Below are 6,502 nucleotides of genomic sequence, written 5' to 3'. Positions count from 1 at the left end.
CAAACCTTGGAAAGTCAGTGAGTTAAAAATCCAAGTGTGGCTGATCATTTTTAGAATGAAGGTGCTACAGGGAGTGAGCAGAAAGATCTGTAAGGATAATCAGGGGTTAGGATGCTTGAAATCAAAATTTTGGAAGAGGCACAGCAATTAGTGATGACAAGATACACGATATGACCAAGGGAGTGAGTGACTGCAACAGGCTGGAGGACAAGATCAATGAAAATGAGCAGATGAAAGAACTACGAGGTCAAGGTGTTGAATGGGTTATCTACTGGATATTGAAAAGCCAATACCCACTCTAAGACTTCTAAAGGATTTGGGTCTCTCCTCTCTTGCTTAAACCTTGGAGAATGGGGATCCAGCTTGGCCTCTCCTCTTCTCTACCTACTGTCCTCTCCCTCACTATGACCCTCCACACATGGCCAACGTCACCCCTCCATTCCCCAAGCCCCATTAGCATAAAGCTATTATGTGTAATAGACATTTACCAAATATTTGCAGATAAAAGGAGACCACAGCAGAGCATAAGGCTAGAAATAACTTAAAACTGAACATCACACATAAAATCCTGGAGTCAATAGGAATTTCTCAAGGATCATTTTTCCTCTTAGGTCCCAACCCTGCCAGTTTTGTTCAGGTCACCTCTCTCTATGGAGAATCTTCTCTACCTTTCTTCCTCTCCCTGTCATCTGGTCCCCCAAGCTCCCTTCACTGCAAGTCTCCAGGGTAAGGCTCTTAAATTCATGTACAGTGAATGTACAAGCCACACTTGCTTCCATGGCAGCGGGGGTGGCGGGGGGGCAGGGAGCAGGGCTCCCACCTTTTGTTTCTAAAGAAAACAGCCATCAGTCTCTAAGATGAATTCTGCTCCTTCTCAAAAATACAGAATTGCAACAGCCATGGGATTGTTCTAATAAAGCAACTTTATCATGGTCCTATTGCCCAAGATAAAATGATGCCCTGTAGACGACAGTGTTTAAAATCTGAAAAGCACTTTTCTAACTCAAATATAAGATGAGAGAAATCTCATGTACAATCCCACAGCCCAGTCTAGTAAGAAGACAATTCAAGAACTGAAGATCTGTCTGCAAGGCCCAGGCATGCAAACTTGGGGAAAGCAGGCTGAGGCTAAATGCAATGCTCAGTTGAACGCATGCTTGAATGAAGGAATGAAGGGTGGATAAGTGTATATGATAGTGTGATTTATAGTGAGAAATATGCATTTGGTCTTCGTCCCAGTTTCTGGCATAGAGCTCCTAAAACCCTTGGAATTTCCTAAGTGATAAGAACAATGGGAGCATCTTTTGTTATAATATGTGGTCTTTCGGCCTCAGTTCCTGAAATAGCTCCGCAGCCATAAAGGTGAAAAAAGTGTCTTACTCATAACAAACCCCTTCAACCACACCTGAGCTTATGTTAAGGAAGTGACTTTTGGAAAGCCCCCTAAGGATGCGGTCTTGTTGCTAGGAGAACGAACCATGTGATTATAGTGTTGGAACTTTCAGATGCACACACACACACACACACACACACACACACACACACACACACCCCTCTGGGAAGGAGAGAGTGACTGTAGGTTAAATCAATCATCAATAGCCAATGATTTGATCAATCTTGCCTACATAATGAAGCCCCTATAAAAACCCAAAAGAGCAGAGTTCAGAGAGCTTCCAGGTTGGTGAACACATGGAGGTGCTGGGAGAGTGGCTCCCTCAGAGACAGCACGGAAGCTCCTCTCCCCTTCCCACATGCCCTGCCCTGTGCATCTCTTCCATTTAGCTGTTTCTGAGTTATATTCTTTTATAATCAGCCAGTAATCTAGTAAGTAAACTATTTTCCTGAGTTCTGTGAGCTGCTCTAGCAAATTAATTGAACAGGAGGAGGGGGGTCATTGGAACCTCCAATTTACAGCCTCTAGGTCAGAAGCACAGGTGACAACTTAGACTTGTAATTGGCATCTGAATTGGGGGGGGGGGCAGTCTTGTGTGATCTGACGCCAGCTCCAGGTACTGTCAGAACTGATGAATTATACAACATCCAGCTGATGTTGCAGAATTGATCAGTGTGGGAATAAACCCAGACATCTGGCATAGGAAGTGTTCTCAGTGGTAGTGGTGTGAGGGTAGAGGAGAAACACAGGAGTGTATTTTCCTTTACAGTGTAATACAAGAAGATGTTTAGTAGGCAGTTTTGGGGCCAGCCCAGTGGCATAGTGGTTAAGTTCACCTCTCCACTTTAGTGGCCTGGGTTCACAGGTTGGGATCCCATGCATGGACCCTCACCACTCATCAAGCCATGCTGTGGCGGCAACCTACATACAAAATAGAGGAAGACTGGCACAGATGTTAGCCCAGAGCCGATCTTCCTCCCCCCGCTGCCCCAAAAAAGGCAGTTTTTAGCCATCTAATAGAAAACATTTCAGAATCATGGTGGAAGCCAGGTGAGGTTGGAGAATGAACAGGAATGAGAAAATGGATAAAACAAGTGCACCTCTCCTTTTCTAGAAGCTGAAGGTGAAAAGGAGAAAGTGTAGTAGCCACTGAGTTCCAGCACTGCATGTCACAATCCACACTCTGCTCTGCTGTCTGGTTATCTACACGCATCATGTCTTCAGGAGACCCTAACAAAGGACACTTCCTGAGCCTCCAGCTCTTCATCCTCCCATATGCCTCGGGCAATGCCAGCTATGCCATTTCCTGGGTGAATGTTTTCATAGAGTTTTAGGGAGAGAAGTAAAAAGGATAGGCCTGCAAACGTGGACAGAAGAGGAAGGAGATGTGTTATGGAGTGAATCATGTCCCCCCCAAAATCCGTATGTTGAAGCCCTAACCCCCAATGTGACTGTATTGGAGACAAAACCTTTAAGGAGGCAATTAGGTTCAATGAGGTCATAAGGGTGGGGCACTCATCCCGTAGGACTGGCATCCTTATGAGAAGAGGAAGAGACCCGAGGGGTGCATACACACAGAGGAGAGGCCAGTGAGCACACTGAGAAGGTTGCTGTCTGCAAGCCCGGAAGAAAGGCTTCACCAGAAACCAACCCTACCAGCGTCTTGATCTTAGACAGCCAGCCTCCAGGACTGTGAGAAAATTAATTTCTGTTAAGTTCCCCAGTCTGTGGTACTTTGTTACAGCAGTCCAAGGAGACTAACACAAGACAAAACAAAATTAATTAATTAAGATAAATAATGATAATAAAGGGGGGAGCTTCATCTAGGATACTGAACCTAGATTTTTCTTCACAATTTTGCACAGGTCTGGCTCTAGCGGCATAACCGGAGAGGGAAAGGGAGAAGGGGAGGAATGTGACACATACAGCTTCGTCACACAGCAGGACACTGGCTCCGCCCGGTCCAGCACACCCACCTCCTCCCATCCTTCCCTCCCTCCCTCTTCCACCCTTTGCCGTCCTCGCTTCCCTGGACTTCTGGGGCTGGCTGTCAGACTGAGGCCAATACTCTGCCTCAGACAAAAGCAACTGTTTGAATTGGGAGCTCTCCGCCTTAATCTTGGGTTACTTGATAGTCCTCTCAAAGGTTCGCTTAGTTTTTAAATATCCCAGTTTAGATAACTAAAGTTCCGTGGTGGGAGTCGTGGATTTCTTTTCCTTCTGATTGATGCCAGGATCAAAAGCAGCTTTAGAGTCTTTCCTGTTGTTATCGACCCATCGAGAGCCCCTGTGCGCCAGAGGCCTCGCTCTGATCCCCTCAACGCCGGGGTTGAGGGAGGATTCTGCGAGAAGGTTGAAAACTGTGCGCAGTGTGGGTACCTTGCTTGTCTCTTCGCAAGCTTGTAATGGACCCGAACTGGTGTACCGCTCACCAATTCATTCCCCCTCCCTTCATTTCCAACCTTAGGGGGAGGCTGCGTTAATTAGTTAAACAGCTGAGCTGCCCAAAGGCTTCTTTTCAGCTGCAACGCTCATGTGGCTGCGTCCTTTATCACGGGCAGGTCACTGCTGCCAAGGGTGGGCGACAAAGGGCGGCCTTGCGAGGAACGCTTGTTTAAACAAGACCAATTTCCAGCCTACTTTGCAATGCAAATAATTACAAGAGCGTACCCGCCTTGCTCCTTAGAATTAGATGGAATAAAGATACTTTGGAAGGATATGGCTTGGTTTGTTTCCAGCCTTTTTCTCTTATGGCTAAAACCAATTTCTCCAGATCATCCTTTGGTTTTGCTGTGTTCAGAGTGTATATCATAAGGAAAATTATTCTACAGGAAGAATAGTTTAAAACAGGAACCACTTAATGTCGGGTTTTTTGCTTAATTTCTTTCAAATAGTGTCTTTTTAAATGGGTCTCTTAAAACTGCTGTGGAAATGTTATTTTTATGTGCCCAATTCTAGGCCCCCTGGGCATCTGGGCATCATTAGGTCATCTTGCTTGCAGACCTGCAGGAGGTTAAGCGGGTCTTAGCATTTCTGTGTCTGGCCAGGTGCCTGCCAAGCGCACAGTAAGCACCCACTAAATAATTTCCTTGGTGAATTATTTATGGTGCAGTTGCACTAATCTTCTGTCTTAGACTCTAATTCACACTATAAAATGTTGGTTTGGCCATTTTGTACATCCTTTTCACAAACGGGCGGTTCCCCTATATTCATTGCATTGTTAGCAGTTCAACCAAAAAGTACTGCCACGTGCTAGATGATGTTCTTCTCTGGTTAATTTAGTTTGTTGTTAAATTAATACTCATAAATATTACCAAGATTGCCAGTCTTCTGATAGTTCCTCTGCCAGTGATTCTCGAACTCCTAAGTATGGTGAAGGAAGCCTAGCTTTTTTTATCTCTGAACTCAGAAACATTTTTACAGATGAAATAAAACATGGTAAGAGGCAACACTGGAGTGGATGGAAGGAGTTCTGGGGCATTCCATTAATTCATCCACTCATACGTTGACACAGGCATTCATTTGGACTGAGCCCTGCCTTAAGAAGACCACAGTCTAGGGAAACAAATAAACCAATTATTACAAGATAAAGTGATAATGATGGAGATTTTCATAGCTTTTTTATTTATTAAATGTCACCATTTGGTTGGCCCAGGAGCATCTTATACAGGCGGTGGGCTGTAGCAGATATTGGTACTCAGATAAGCCCATCTTAAGCATCGGAGCCCCATGGCTTTGGTGGCCTCACCTCTTGTTCTGGACAGGAGGCAGGTCAGAGGAGCAGGGATGCTGGCCAGGACTGGGCACAGAGGAGCTGCATAGCTTGCTACAGCACTTTAGCCAAGGCCCACAGCAGGCCTCTTGTCTGGGTTTCCAGGAACAGCTGCCTCCTTACCATTCCAAAAAAAAAAGCCAATAAAAGAGGCAGGTTATCTAACAGGTCACTAGCAAAAGACTGTCCTTTGGAATAGTTCAACCCTGATCAGTGCTGCGTGCTCAGTCACCAGCTATGTGGAAGAGGCACAACCACAGCAGACAATGGGGATGGGAAGAAAGCCAGCCCCTCTGGCAGGACTTTTAATGCTCAAATACAAGGGTGGCTGTACCCCCAGGAGCCCCACAGTTGGAGGCACAGAGCCTTCCACTTAATCCATCTTGGAGGACAATTCGTCTTGAGCAAGTCCCTCAGAGGTAGGCCTGTGGGGAGCTGCAGTTTTTAGTGCAATGGGAAAGACCTGGCTTAAGGGGGCCAGGGCGGCCGTGGGCGTGTCTTAATCACACCCACTTTGTTCCAAGCGAATGTTATCAGCTCTTCAGAAAACCTTTCGAGAGAATCAGGCGAATCAAGTCAAGCTGCCCTCCTCTCCGTGTGTCCTGGTCTGTTTTCCCATGAAGGACGTGAAACCAGCAGCAGCAGGGAGGGAGGAGGCTCTGCACAACCTGGCTTTCTCCATCCCACTCCACTCCATCCTTCTGCTTCCCATCCATCACCCTGAAGAAGTCACTTTCTGGAGTAAGCTGTCTTTATCCTGTCACCTCCAAAATGGCTCTGTAGATGTGTGATCCAGCCCTCTGAGGTGCAGGATTAAGGTTCCAAGGAGGAGCAGGAGAAATCCAAGAGAGAATTCAATTCAACTCAAAGAGGGGACAATATTCGCCTGACTGTGCCAAGGGTCTCACTTTCTCCCTGACCAAGACAGCCTTACTGCTCCTTTCCGCTTGAGTAAAAATTTCAGACAGGCTTCTTCCTGACCTCTCTTTTCTTAGAGCATTTTCATTCGAAAACTTGTAATTGCATATTCTTCCTCTGCCCCTCTGAGATATATGTAAATCGTAAAAAGTCTCCAAGAGTTTTAGAACCTAAGAACGTCTTTCTCTAGGACCTGGGGACCATCTTTTTGAAATGTAACCATCAAAGCAGATGGCTCTGCTACCTCTCAGTCTCACTGGGAGGATAGGAGCCTAACTTCAGAGGGACACTTTGCCCCAAGTTGTAAAACTACCTCCTGTTATAAAGATAGGAGAAAGTTGTTAGTAAATACAAATGGCCTATGACCTGCCCCCCCCCCCACAAATCCTTCAGTACTTTTCCACTGGCTCACTCTAGCC

Source organism: Equus asinus, chromosome 3 (assembly GCF_041296235.1).
Source record: "Equus asinus isolate D_3611 breed Donkey chromosome 3, EquAss-T2T_v2, whole genome shotgun sequence".
Taxonomy (NCBI): domain Eukaryota; kingdom Metazoa; phylum Chordata; class Mammalia; order Perissodactyla; family Equidae; genus Equus; species Equus asinus.
Note: the sequence above shows the minus strand (reverse complement) of the source record.